This window comes from Phyllobates terribilis, unplaced genomic scaffold (genome assembly GCF_046119375.1).
Source record: "Phyllobates terribilis strain yellow unplaced genomic scaffold, ASM4611937v1 Scaffold_13__5_contigs__length_258822181, whole genome shotgun sequence".
Lineage (NCBI taxonomy): Eukaryota > Metazoa > Chordata > Amphibia > Anura > Dendrobatidae > Phyllobates > Phyllobates terribilis.
Genome location: NW_027362773.1, coordinates 60,750,600 through 60,763,340, shown reverse-complemented (window position 1 = coordinate 60,763,340; position 12,741 = coordinate 60,750,600). Strand labels below are relative to the sequence as shown.

General features: G+C 43.9%; 1 protein-coding gene and 1 pseudogene across 3 annotated transcripts in view; both read right to left on the bottom strand.

The window, feature by feature from the left end:
- Window positions 1-12,741, bottom strand: part of ELP4 (elongator acetyltransferase complex subunit 4) — a 442,046-nt gene that overhangs the window by 137,167 nt on the left and 292,138 nt on the right. The window lies entirely within an intron of this gene.
- LOC141174470 (uncharacterized) overlaps window positions 1-12,741 on the bottom strand; it is a 34,360-nt pseudogene that overhangs the window by 16,140 nt on the left and 5,479 nt on the right.

The following is a 12,741-nucleotide window of genomic DNA, read 5'->3' as shown; positions in this document are numbered from 1 at the left end:
GAAACACTTTGGCCTTGCATCTGCTTGGTTTTCTATAGCACTTGTAATATCGGCGTCTCTGCCCCCTGCCAGGCAGAGACTCCGTCCCTCTCACCTCCCCGCGCGGCGTCCTCCTGCGCTCCCCTTCCTGCTGCTGCCGGCGTGCGCAGCTTCCTGGGCACTGTGCTTAGGGAGCGCGCGCGCTCCCCCTCTCTTAAAGGGGCTGCGCGCGCCGTCCTAAGGAGTCCCCGGCCAATAGCCGGAGGACCTCCCATATATAAGGCACCTCCTCCAAAATGGAGGTGCACGAGCAATAGTTGATGCACAGCATACTTACCTCTGCTTCAGCCCTCAGGTCCAGTTGCCAGCCTGACAACTGTTCCAGTCCGCCAGTCTGACTACTCTCCAGCCTGACAGTCTGTCTTCCGTTCAACCCGCCAGTCTGTCTATGGGCAAGTCCGCCTGCTTACCAGGAAGCACCTGCCAGTTACCTGCCTGCTACCTGCTGTGCCTGCTAGCCCGCTCACCTGGGAGCACTCGCCTGTTACCTGCTAGCCTACCTGGAGGCTCAGCCGTCACTTGCCGTGACCACCTGATAGCCTACCTGGAGGCTCCTGCTGTCACTTGCCGTGACCACCCGCCCGCTAACCTAGAAACTTCAGCCTGCTTGGCCGTCACTTGCCGTGACCACCTGTTAGCCTACCTGGAGGCTCCTGCTGTCACTTGCCGTGACTACCTGTCTGCTAACCTAGAGACTTCTACCTGCTCCGCCATCACGTGCCGTGACCGCCTGTCAACTACCCTGAGACTTCTGCCTGCTTGTTGCGTCCATCCGCTATACCGGTCAGTCCCAGTCTGCTGACCCGTGGGAGCCACCTGCTCTCTTACAAAGTCGTCCCCAGAGTAGCACCTGGTCCCTTGGCTCGGTCCCTCCCTGGTCACGGAGTCGTTAGCCGCCGTACGACCAGGGTCGGTCTGAGTTGGTACTTAGTTACGCCCCTCTGGGTCCCTCCTTGCACCGCGGCACAGAGGTTCCACCACTCGGATCCGTAAAAGTACTCACAATAATTTCATATGCAATCTGTTGTTGTTCATTTAAGGAGTTTCTCTTCTCTGTTGCCAACAATAATTCGTAAGCTTCGTCATACTCTGGAACTTGTGGAACTTGAATTGCAGGCTGTGGCAAATTAAAGTCTGAAAACGTTTTTCCATGCAGTAGTAAGACATTTTGGACATCTTGCATGGCATAAAATTTGCAATTTTGACAATTTCCACTTATGTTGTGAAGACATAAGCAGTAATCCTCAATTTTATGTTCTTTGAAATTTGTCCAAAGTTGAGCCGGATTTGTAGGCGGTCCAAATAAGCAGATGTAGGCAAACAATTCACTTAGTTGCTTAGGCATATGTAGGGTAACTGCATTTTCTAAAGTAAGTCTCCACACAGCATCATCCAATAGAAGTCCTAAAGCCAAAGCTGCAGCTTTAAATGTATCGTGCAATACTCCGTTAACTGTTTTCAAATCGTCATAACTAGTAGCTCCTTTCACAAGCAGTAGTAACAGCCGAAGGCAATATCTTTCTTGATCCTTGACACTAACAGTATACATGCGTCCAATTAATCTGTTAAATCCTCGTTGTCTTGGATTAGAAGTTTTATTCCAAACGTAATGCTCTGGAATCTCTCGATACAAATACTGCCTTGCGTTTTCGTCATGTTGTTTCAGCAAAAACCATTCCATTAATATTGACGTCGTGCTTAAAGTTTTTGAGACATCTTTGACTTGAGCATTTTCAAAGAAATAAAGCTGCTGTTGATTTGGTAAATGAATAGCTAAACGTATAATTGTTTGGGACTGTGAATGCATTGGAAACGCAAATATCCTCCAAGCAGCTTCTGGAGCACTCACATCTTGAGTCAACAAAAGTTGATGATTCATCGTGATTGACTGTTTTCTGTTGTATTTCGACGTTAGCTTTGTCATGCCTCTTGTAGATGTACTTGAAAAGATATTTTACACTTTTTATTGAAGCACAGATTTCTACGTTGATGTGACAGTTGTAGCGTTTTGATAAGTAAGGGTTTTCTGGAACTATCCATGAGTTATTTATAATTTTTTTGATGTGAACAATGTTATCAATGTGTTGTCGCCGGTAGGATGGGTGGCCATCCAAGTCTTTAACAGTGTGCTGTTTGAACTCCTTTGGAAACCCTTTTGTACACTTTCCGTTTTCCATGCACGGACTTTTTGGATTTGTTACATCGCATGGGCCATGAACCATATGAGAGACTACAATATCATACAGTTCAGGATACTTTTCTTGGTTAGGAATTTCAGCCCACACTATGTTGTCGATTTCTTCCTCCGTGCGAAACTTGGAATCCGCGTCTAAGATAATTAGTATATGAGCATGTGGGAGACCTTGTTTCTGAAACTCTATGTATACCATTGCTACGACTGTTCCAAAAAGCCCATTTTTGATGTCTTTCAAAAGGAGGCTGAGTTTCAGTAAAAATACGCGTGCGACTAAGTCCGGCCTGTGTTCAACTTGTTGCCAGGGTTCTAGATTTTCGGTAATTTCCAGCCATTTAAGATTACAGGTCATAGTCACAAAAATGCCAGGTCTTCCATACTTTGTTACTATTGCCATTGCATCTTGATAACGCTGTTGCATGTTGGGGGGCTACCTTCAAACGACGATGGGAGAATTATTGTTTTTCCAATTGGAATTCCCTTTTGAATTGATTGTTTTTGCAAATGTTCTTGAAGAACGCAGTAGTCTTCAACTTTAAGTTGTTTTTGGTTTATTCGTATGAAATTTAGACGATTAGCTCCAATTTTAACGTATGCGTCGACTAAGTACTGTTGTGTCAGTTTCCCACCGTTTAAAATAGGATTGAAGTAATTTCGGACAGACAGAAGAAAACGTTAGTACTGCAGCTGTGTAATTCTTCTTGAAGTTCCTTGCTGGTGTAGGTTTTCATGCCACCCTTGATCACCTCTTGGAAAGAATAGCGGATACAGAAGAGCATCAAGGTTGCTGTGCAAAATGCTAATTCGTTGTGTCTTAGGAACCAAAGGGTTGTTTTGGTCTGGCTTAAGATGGATTAATATATCCCTTTGAAAAGGCGGCTCTCCGTCATGGTTTTGAAAAACAACTGCAACCTCACTTACACGTGGTTTGTTGTAAAGTCGGGGATCCTGTTTACGTTCTTGTTTAATGGCCATGACAATAGCAGGCATTTCAGTCCCATTTTTTATAGCCCTCTGTTACTCCTCAGCTTTGATGCCTTTTAGCATGCGATATGCGGCAGCAAATGGGCTGATTTTTTGTAAATGTACGGCAATTTGGTTCATCAGTTCAGCATCACACTTTTTGTTTTCTTTCAGGTTCATCCTTTGTTCCATAGCCTCATTTGTATCAAGGATGTATAATTGTGCACATTTTGGTGGTTGTCCTATTTCTGGGTGAAGTGTTCCAGTGCGGTGGTAGATCTGACCGTGAATTTTAAAAGAATACGGTGCGAATCCAGGGGGCGGTGCAATGTTGGCACCAAATGAAGCAAACGCATGAGAACTGTTGATGCTTCTGATATTTTCCATAAACTTTCTACTGTGTTGATGCGTTCCTTTCATCAACTGCTCAAACAGATCTGAGTAGTGAGGTCTCGGTAGCATACCTTTTCCTTTTTGGCAGCATTGAGTACACTGATTGTCAGATAGTTTTTAATCAATAAAATTCAGAGTCGTATTTAGAGCAAACTGCATTCATATTCCCACAGAAGTGTTCAATAATTGTAGTTTCGTTCTCTGCTGCGTAACGTGCAAGTTGTTGAATATTCTGCGGGGCTTGCCTTAGTTGGTAGAGCATTCGTTTTTTATGAATTTGGCGATCGTGTTGTTGTCTGTTTGCCCTGGATTGTGGAGATTCATTCACCCGGCGTTGTCTGTGGGATTCGGCATTGTGTTCCTGCCTAGCGGCAGTGTGTTGTGGTGTCTCCTGTTCCCGACGTTGTCTCTGTGAATCAGCTACTTCTACCTGTCGTGTGGCAGTTTGTTGTGGTGTTTCCTGTTGGCAACGTTGTCTGTGGGATTCCGCATCCTGGGCTTGTCTGGCGGCAGTTTGTTGAAGTGTCTCTTGCTCTCGACGCTGTCGTTGCCTTGCTGCTGCTGCTTTTCTGTCATCCTCAATGGCGAATTTTCGCTTACGACCCATTGGAAGACAGGAAGCGTAAATCGTGATATCGTACAGTAAAGAAGTATCAGTGCGCTGTGACTGACAGAACTTGTTCAGTAAACGTGACTGAACTACGTGGCACTGTGACTGACAGAACTTGTTCAGTAAACGTGACTGAACTACGTGGCGCTGTGACTGACAGAACTTGTTCAGTAAACGTGACTGAACTAAGTGTCACTGTGACTGTGGGTTAAATTCCGCACCAATATCTCTGATTGGTCGCGGCCAGCAGGGCGCGGCCAATCCGCGAAGCGGGGTTTAAATTGCGCACCAATATCGCTGATTGGTCGCGGCCGAGTGCGACCAAATCAGCAAAGAGGGGTTTAAAGGGGTTGTCCACTACTTTAAATTAACCCCCCAATGTATCCCCCCGGGTCCCCTAATGAATTTCGTAAATACCTCATGTTGCCAATACTGCCTCTGCGCGGCGCACAGGCAGCACGTGACTCCCGGCTGCAGCCGGCTCTTGCTTCCGCTTACGTCACGACTATTTGCGGCTGCAGCCAGGGGTCTCCTGTTCCGCGTTCCACGGTGAGTGACGGGTTGTGGGCGGGGTTATCCCCCATCGCGTCACATTCGGCATCCACCCCACGCCCATTCATTGAGAGAGCGCGTGGTCGATGCTGGGTGTGACGCGATGGGGGATAACCCCGCCCACAACCCGTCACCCACCGTGGAATGCGGAAAAGGAGACCCTAGGCTGCAGCCGCAAATAGTCGTGACATAAGCGGAAGCAAGAGCCGGCTGCTGCCTGTGTGCGGTCAGAAATAGAGCCGCGCATAGGTAGTATTGGCAACATGAGGTAGTTACGAAATTCATTAGGGGCCACGGGGGGATACATTGGGGGGTTAATTTAAAGTAGCCGCACCAATATCGCTGATTGGTCGCGGCCGGCCGCGACCAATCAGTGAAGCGTGGTTCTAATCCCGCGCCAATTCGCGGGCGGACTGCACCTGTCACTGATTGGTCATGCCAGGAGCCCGCGACCAATCAGTGACGAGGGATTTCCGTTACAGACAAACAGACAGAATTAGACGATTGTATATATAGATAAGCAATCAGCCCACCTAAGGAGAATTTGCCTATTTTATTTGGCCTGATTGGGTAACAGGTAGATAGTTGTATCAAGTATAGGTACAGGGAATCCCATATAGTAAAGATCAATGTACTTTTAAAGATGGAGAGAAACCAAAGCTGTCAATATACACAAAGGATACTGAAAACAAACAGGTAATAAACTTTGAAAAGAAACGGAGTAAGCCTTGGGCAAATTGAAAATCACTGTGTAAACTGAATCCCCACTGTGTGTAAAACAAGGGACTACAGGAACTCTAGAAAATATGGAAATTATCTCTGGAACAGCTGGATAAGTGCCTGTGGATATGATATACCTTGATTTTTTTCATGGTGCGATGCAGGAGTTTTATGTATAAATTAAGACTCACCGTCCTACGGAGAACATGGAGGAGATAGAGTTAGCGAAAAAGTTATTAATACAACCTTCTCTGATTGGATAAAAGTAGTTTTAAAGGGGTATTCTGGTTACAAGACATTATCAACTATCCACAGGATACAACCGCCGTAACCCCCACTGATCAACATAGTAAGGCACTTTGGCCCCTATTTGAATGGAGGGGCAGTGTAAATGTTTGACTGCAGCTCCATTCATTCTCCATAGGGCTGCTGGAGAAAGCCGTGGGCTTTACTTGACTGAGTCTAGCTGTCCCATAGACTGTGAACGGAACAGCGGTAAAGGATGTACAGCACAGACCAAAAGTTTGGACACACCTCATTTAAAGATTTTTCTGTATTTTCATGACTATGAAAATTGTACATTCACACTGAAGGGATCAAAACTATGAATTAACACATGTGGAATTATATACTTAACAAAAAAGTGTGAAACAACTGAAAATATGTCTTATATACTAGGTTCTTCAAAGTAGCCACCTTTTGCTTTGATGACTGCTTTGCACACTCTTGGCATTCTCTTGATGAGCTTCAAGAGGTAGTCACCGTTAATGGTTTTCACTTCACAGGTGTGCCCTGTCAGGTTTAATAAGTGGGATTTCTTGCCTTATAAATGGGGCTGGGACCATCAGTTGTGTTGTGCAGAAGTCTGGTGGATACACAGCTGATAGTCCTACTGAATAGACTGTTAGAATTTGTATTATGGCAAGAAAAAAGCAGCTAAGTAAAGAAAAAAGAGTGGCCATCATTACTTTAAGAAATGAAGGTCAGTCAGTGCGAAAAATTGGGAAAACTTTGAAAGTGTCCGCAAGTGCAGTTGCAAAAACCATCAAGCACTACAAAGAAACTGGCTCACATGAGGACCGCCCCAGGAAAGGAAGACCAAGAGTCACCTCTGCTTCTGAGGATAAGTTTATCCAAGTCACCAGCCTCAGAAATCGCAGGTTAACAGTAGCTCAGATTAGAGACCAGGTCAATGCCACACAGAGTTCTAGCAGCAGACACATCTCTTCAACAACTGTTAAGAGGAGACTTTGTGCAGCAGGCCTTCATGGTAAAATAGCTGCTAGGAAACCACTGCTAAGGACAGGCAACAAGCAGAAGAGACTTGTTTGGGCTAAAGAACACAAGGAATGGACATTAGACCAGTGGAAATCTGTGCTTTGGTCTGATGAGTTCAAATTTGAGATCTTTGGTTCCAACCACCGTGTCTTTGTGCGACGCAGAAAAGGTGAACGGATGGACTCTACATGCCTGGTTCCCACCGTGAAGCATGGAGGAGGAGGTGTGATGGTGTGGGGGTGCTTTGCTGGTGACACTGTTGGTGATTTATTCAAAATTTAAGGCATACTGAACCAGCATGGCTACCACAGCATCTTGCAGCGGCATGCTATTCCATCCCATTTGCGTTTAGTTGGACCATCATTTATTTTTCAACAGGACAATGACCCCAAAAACACCTCCAGGCTGTGTAAGGGCTATTTGACCAAGAAGGAGAGTGATGGGTTGATACGCCAGATGACCTGGCCTCCACAGTCACCAGACCTCAACCCAATAGAGATGGTTTGGGGTGAGCTGGACCGCAGAGTGAAGGCAAAAGGGCCAACAAGTGCTAAGCATCTCTGGGAACTCCTTCCAGATTGTACGAAGACCATTTCCGGTGACTACCTCTTGAAGCTCATCAAGAGAATGCCAAGAGTGTGCAAAGCAGTCATCAAAGCAAAAGATGGCTACTTTGAAGAACCTAGAATATAAGACATATTTTCAGTTGTTTCACACTTTTTTGTTAAGTATATAATTCCACATGTGTTAATTCATAGTTTTGATGCCTTTAGTGTGAATGTAGAATTTCCATACTCATGAAAATGCAGAAAAATCTTTAAATGAGAAGGTGTGTCCAAACTTTTGGTCTGTACTGTATGTGAATATGTGATTAACTTTTTGTTGCCAGAATACTCTTAACTTTTGATGTCATATAGGTCAGAATAGAAAGGTTAAAAATTTATGTTTTAACTGCTGGAAATTCCCTTTACAATTGCTGACCAATGGTATCCCAGATGTAGTCAATTGGAGACAAATCGGGAGATGCTGCAGGCCATGGTAGCACGTTTAGGCCACGTAGCCTGCTCATAGTAACATGAGAAACATGTGGCCTGGCATTGTCATGTTGAAAAATGGTTAGTGGGACACTTTTGAGAAATGGCTGTACCACTGGTTCCACCATCAAATTAATGTAATATCGAGCTGTTAGGGTACCTGAAATGAAGACTAAAGGATTCCGGCTATCGTAGATTATCCTACCCCACACCATAATTCTGGAAGCAGGATCTGTGTGACATTCCATAGTGAAAACCTCTTTATGGTGTTGTCCATATTGTTTCGTCAAATTCGAAGAATTATGGATAGTGATCCATTCTGTGCAGCACTTTAAATTACACATTATATACCAGATCTAAGGCATCAGTGTCTCCACAAAACATTAGAAGGTGTTTGCACAATATTTGACAAGCCATATGTCCAGCTACAGGTGTTAAATTTACCTCACACCACCGCTCTCAAAGGCTATCATGATGTAGAGCAAGAAGGAAATGGAGGGTGGAATGGAGGTCTATCTTCTTCAATGAGGAGTCCTGCTTTTGTCTTGGATGTAATCATAGCTGAAGATTGGTCTCGAGAACACATGGGTAACGCCATGAAAAGGCCTTCATGAGGGGACATGAAAGTGTCCAAGGAGCAGTTTTTGAACACGACAATGCCAGGTAGCATGTTGCTTGTACTACTGCGAGCAGCCTGTGTGACCTAAACGTGCCACCATGGCCTGAGGCGTCTCCAGATTCGTCTCCCATCAAGCATATCTGGGACATCATGGGTCAGCAATTGCTAAGGGAGCTGCTGGCAGCGGATCTTGATGATTTGTGTGCCCAAGCGCATTCAGCATAGCAGAACATTCCTCAGACAACCAATAAGACAACCATTAATAACCACACTGATACCATGTCAAGGCTGTAAGTGCATGATTTATTGCGTGTTATGCTCACACTTGATACTGAATAAATCGAGGTGTTTCGAAAATGTTGTTTCCATTTTTCAGCATTTGCATATCATTAACCTGTGTATGGATCCTGTTATTTCCAGAACTCCATGACTTTCCCTTCTTGGTGTCAGAACTGTATTGTATATATACATATGCTTTACGCATGATATTGTTACAAGTAGGTATGAGCTCTTTATCTAACCTCCTATGTAGTAAGCAGTATGATTGGCACTTGATATAAAAGCTGTGATCTCCAGAGATTAGGGATCCAGCCTCCCAATGGACAATTGTGCAGACATTTATGGATTATTTCTTGCTAATATTTTACTAAAATGAAGATCTATTATCACATCACTGAAATATTTAACTTAAAAGAACCGTGACCAGACAAATAGCTTGCACCTACCAATTCTAGATGTTACACTAACTAGATTAAGGAAGAAAGCCTGCAGCTTTCCAGCTGTTGTACTTAGGGTACTAATGTTTCAGCGTATTCGATGCCAGAGTTTCACCGGCATGCTGGGATATGTAGTCCCATGCTGCAGAACACCAGATTGTCCAAGTATGCATTTAAAATATAACGCAGCAGAGAAAGATACCTCAAAGTGAGACAACAGGGAATAATTAATAATAGAAATACTTAATTTGATATTTTATTGTTTATTGAGTTACCTGTACAGACATTTGAGGTTCAACTGAAAATGCAAGCATCCCACCATGCTGAAATATACACTGTTTGATACACAGAAGGCAATGTATCTGCGGGACAAACCACTTTAACTTAGTGTTAACCATACAACCTTATGCCATAGGTGACCACGTGGTCAAGAAGAGGTTGGACACTAGAAAATTTACATTTATAAGATGCCCTAAATTCAGTAGCGTAGCTACCGATGGGGTATAAGGGATGGTCGCCTCAGGCCCACTGACTTGATGGGGCACATCTGGAGTGACCCTCTTAAATGTATCAGTGAGCACAGCATGCTGAAACCGTGAAATTCTACGGCAGGTCAAGGAGCCATGTTCTCCCTGCCCTAGTGCTCAGCATTCTGTAGTCCACAGGTGGCGTTCGGCTTGCCGCCTACAGAACGACAGTAGCATGCACTGGGTGTTGCTCTGCTCGTGTTGGGAGGATGACTGCTGCAGCGGACTCTCCAGGATCTGGGGTGGGGAAAGTATATAGTGTTTATTTTTTATAGTAGGGGTCTGTGGGGACATCGTAGTGTGTGTGAGGGGACTACTCTATGGACGTCATAATGTGTGCCAGGCTGTAGGGGACATCATACTATGTAAAGGGGCTATTGGGGCATCAGGGGTACTATAGGTAATGAGTGGAGGACAGAGGAGCCTCTTAAACAAAAAGTTACAGGTCTGTGAGAGCCAGAAATCTTGCTTTTTTGTAATTGACCAAATACTTATTTTCCACCAAAGTTTGAAAAAAATGTCTTTCCAAATCAGACAATGTGATTTTCAGGATTTGTTTTCTCATTTTTTCTCTCATAGTTGAGGTCTCCCTATGATGTCAGTTACAGGCCTCTCTCACCTTTTTAAGTGGGAGAACTTGCACAATTGGTGGCTGACTAAATACTTTTTTCCCTCACTGTAACGTATTGGAAAATTGGGAAAGAAATTCCAAGTGGGGAGAAATTGTGGAAAAAAATTCAATTCTGATATTGTTTTTTGGGAATTGTTATTGCAGTATACATTTTGTTGTAAAAATGACCTTGCAATATGATTCTTCTCATCAATATCATTATGGTGATAATCAATGTGTCCATTTTTTTTAAATTATTTTAGTGGTGAAAAAAAAAATCAGAAGTTTGCAAGAAAAAAATTTTGGGGGTTGTGTCACCATTTTCCGAGACCCGTAACGTTTTCATTTTTTGGCCGATGGAGCTGTATGATGGCTTACTTTTTTCAGAGTGAGATGATGTTTTTATTGATACCATTTTGGGATAGATGTGACTTTTTAATCGCTTGTTACAGTATTTTTTGTGAAATTGCGGCAACCAAAAAAAAATTAATTTTGGCATTCTTGAATTTTTGTCATTTACAGTGCTTACCGATCGGGTTAAATGTTTTTACAGTCATGTGAACGCAGCGATATCACATATGTGTATATTTTTAATATCTTTATTATTTTCAATCAAGGGAGAGGGGGTGATTTGAACTTATGTTGTTTTTTTATTTTTTACAACTTTTTTTTTTTTTTTTACTTTTCACAGTACTTGTTAGTACTCTTAGGGGACTTGAAGCTGCGATCGTCCGATCACTTGTGCTATATACAGAGATGCCACAGCATCGCTGCATATAGCAGAAATCACAATCTCCTTTGAAGCCACTCACAAGTAGGTTTTCAAAGGAGCTCCGTCATGACAAGCACAGGGGTCATCAGCTGACCCCTGGCTGTAATGACAACCCTTGGGCGACTTGTGATCACACCATGGGCGTGTCAAATGCCAGCAGCATTGACAGCACCATTCCACCCATGACTGTCAGTGGCAGGTCAGGTCCTGGCTGTAATACACAGCCATCACCTGCTTGTATAGTACGAGCACACCTTGTGAGCCTGCTCCATACACCTGCTTCCTACTTGCGCCGTACATGTACGGCGGACTTTGTGAAGGGGATAACCTATCCTGTTATTTTCTGCTGCCCACAAGACTGTAATCTGGAGGCGTAATATGGGGTGACCGCTCTCGCATGTGCCCTGCTGCTCCTTTTAAGTCTGTGTCATTGAGGAAGCTAGACAAGCGAAAGGCAGTGCTCGAATATCTTGGATGTTCAGAGCTACAGACCTTGATTAGAGTGGCAGGGCACATGTGTGACCAGCAGGCCTGTTGCACTCCTGGCCGTAGTCTTGTGGGCAGGGCAGAAGCAGTGACACAAGTTCCCCGCTCTGGCGATTATTAGGGGGTCTCACATTGGGACTCACACTGATCTAACAGCGACCAAGCGGATAAGGGAAAACTTATTTAGATCAGAAAACCCCATTAAAACCGTTCTCACGCCTAAGTATGATGCATGTGTTCTGCCTGATTTTCAAAGCTTCACAGCTGAGAAAGATATAGTAAAGATGAGTAAGTGCTTTCACCACGCGGACCACCACAGGAGATATGTACCCAAATCACATATTCACTGAGTACAATTTGTTTCTCCTGAAGCATCGTATGGGGTTAATACTAACAGTTTACATAGACACGTGGGAACCCATTGATGGAAAACCACAAACTACTAAGATAGTGTTACAGTGTACTACGACATTAATAATATGCCACTATGTACATACCACACAGCCTCAAGAAATAGATGGCAGGACATTATATTTTTGCATCAATTATTTGAAAACAATGTAAATCAAAGTTTTCCAGACCACGGTGGCCAAGATGGCACACATGGCTTCAGCCAGCTGAAAGGCAGCTTGTGAATTAGGTTTCACATATGCGTTGGGAACTTTTCTGGCATATACCATAAAGAAGTGTGGCTTCATGTTTGGACATGACCACATTATTACTCCACAAATCCACATCTACAGGAAGGTAAAAGTGGCACAGTCGAGTCCATAAAAAATTACATACAATCCTTTCCCATATGCCATATGGATGTCATAATCATTGATCCTCTCCATTACACACTCCAAGGGCCTCAGCAGCATTACACATTGTACCGTATAACTGGTGCCAAATACTGCTGCATTTGCCCTTCAGTTGCCAAAAAAACTCAAAAACGTGGCTACAAACACCTCCCTGCTTCCTGAGAGTGGTGTGTGTATGCGTGTGTGGGGGGGGGGTGTATGTTTAGGGGTGTGTGTAGGTGTGTGTGTGTGTTTATGTATGTGTGTGTGTTTGGGGGTGTTGATGTGTGTGCGGGGGTGGTTGTGTCTGTGTATGTGTGTGTTGGGGGGTGTATCTCTGTGTGTATGTACATATAAGTGGGTGGGTTTATTTATGTATGTATGAGTGTGTATATATGGATGCATGTATGAGTGTGTGTGTGTATTTATGTATGTATTTGTGTGTG